Raw genomic sequence first — 2,344 nt, 5'->3', positions numbered from 1 at the left:
CAGTAAAAGTTTTATACAAACCTTCTAGTCTCTGGCATTTCTCTCTTGTGCGTGCGCGAGCGTGTGTGTGCACGTGTGTGTCACATAAGTAACACTGTGTAGTGCAGCACAGATGCCATTGAAGCTCTATGCGAGGGAGCGAGCGAGAGACGGAGACAGATGAGATAAGACATATGAGAGAGATGTCAGATTATAGTCCAGCATTCACCAGCCATCCCACTGTACATGAGGGAACAGGCAACATTGGGAACATAAGGAACATAGTACTGTGGGAACAGAGGGATGTGGGGAGTGGACATAGGTGGCAGAATGGCAACATGGCATCATAGAAGTAAGTATCATGTAGGCTACTTACTTACTTACTTAGTCCTTGCTGTGCCTAGTGGCACATAGGGCCAAGGACAAAGGATCTCACTCATCTCTGTTGTTGGCCTTCTTCTCAATGGTGCTCCAGTTAAGGGATCTCTCCTTCATTTCACCTTCAATGGTTCTCCTCCAGGTTGTCCTTGGTCTCCCTCTCATGTAGGCTACAGCTAGCTTATATCAACCATATACCTACCTAATATATCAACTCCTCAAAGTAAGTAATTTCGGATCGGTTATATATAATATTTTTCTTGGGCGTTTGCGGACGGGCATTCTTTTATGCCTCTGTAATCTGTAAGAGGGTGTGGTATTTTGGTGTCAGGATAAGCATCAGAAGTGCTAAGTTGACTGCTTATACTTTGAAGACAAAAAATCCATTATGTTAGAGCAGGTCAAAGGCTCTATTTAGCACATACTATATGTGTATCAAGTCTGTTGCATCAAGTCAAAGTCCGGGCTGTTAGTTAGCCTACGTACTATATTTGTGGGCGTCTTACATCTGCCTATAGTGTAACCTGTACTTTGCTTTAATCGTGCAATGTTTTCATTATTATCACAGTTTGAAAAATAGAAATGGGGACATGGCACCTTTGATGACATATGAACTGTTTGAGTCTCGAGGAGGAGTTAATGTCTTTCCATCTCCCAGAAGAAGTCCAGTTGCTTCTCAATAAATTGTTTGAATGAAAAGATGAGGATGCATGATAACTCTCAGTCATATTCCCTGATCGTTAAGTGATATTGGTTTCCCCTGACTGCTGTGGTCTTAACCGTCTTAGATTTATGCTTCGGTCGCATAGCCTCTGCGTCCGTCCGTTTTCTGTCTGTGCGAGTCCACGCCCCCCTCGCAGAGGCTCTGCGCCCGTCGTCGAGCGCCTCGAAAAAATTCTAACTATCCGTCGGACGGACGCGGAGTGCGCAGACAAAACGGCGCTATGATTGGTCGTCTCGCTACTTCCCAGTTCTGTTCTTGTGGTAGCGCAATGCCAGTAGTTTGCGAGAGCAGAGCTGTATACAGAGCTGTATAAAACTATATTAATGCCTTGTGTGTAAATGTGTGTAAATACACGAAGCTACAAGCTAAATAACAAACAATGCATCAGTTGAACACTCGTGGCACAATGCCTGCGGTTTTACTACCGTTCCTCCACCGAATGTAAACACACATCGGCAGAATCAACTGTCTTTACATGCTTGCATTTTCTGCTCGTGAAAACAGACTGGGTATGTCAAATAATGATACCAATGCATTGCCTTTGCAATTTGTGTGAAAATACCTAGCTAACCGGGATAGAAAGCAACATTGCTTAATAATGACCACAGTGACAATGTAGTGCAGGGGTGTCAAACTCATTTTGGTCCGGGGGCCACATACAACCCATGTGGACCTCAAGCGGGCCGCATTAGTAACATCGCAAAAAAAAAAAAAACCGTAAAGCAGAAGATTAGTGTTCAGTACTATCACGTTTTAAGTGTGTTGAATATGTAGAAAACAATGCAATACTGATAATCCTACGCAAAAAATTCCTTGACTTCATTCATTCATTGCCAACCGTCAATTAATTAAATATGGGACAGTTCATGTTTGGCAGGGGGTCTGGGGGTTTTCCCCCAGAAAAAATTGTATTTCTTATATGTAATTTCCTGCATTTTCACACATTCTAACATCCCGTTTCCAGTTTGAGCTTAATAGGAACCAATACAAATCGAATTATATTTATTATTTAATTACAACCAATACCAATACAATACGAATAAGAAGTATTAACATTTTATCTCTATATATGAGGTCTATAATATATGAGCTTTATCAAATGCCTGTTACAGTACAAATTCACTATTTATAATAGAAGTGTGATGTGCACTTTACTACATATATACAGTGTAACAGAGGGACCATTGGGTTAATGTCATGCAGGTTTCGATTTTGCCCCGAGGGCCGTAATTGCGCATTTCGGTTATTTCATTTAAAAAAAAA

Source organism: Engraulis encrasicolus, chromosome 24, assembly GCF_034702125.1.
Source record: "Engraulis encrasicolus isolate BLACKSEA-1 chromosome 24, IST_EnEncr_1.0, whole genome shotgun sequence".
NCBI lineage: Eukaryota > Metazoa > Chordata > Actinopteri > Clupeiformes > Engraulidae > Engraulis > Engraulis encrasicolus.
This window is presented reverse-complemented; position numbering follows the sequence as displayed.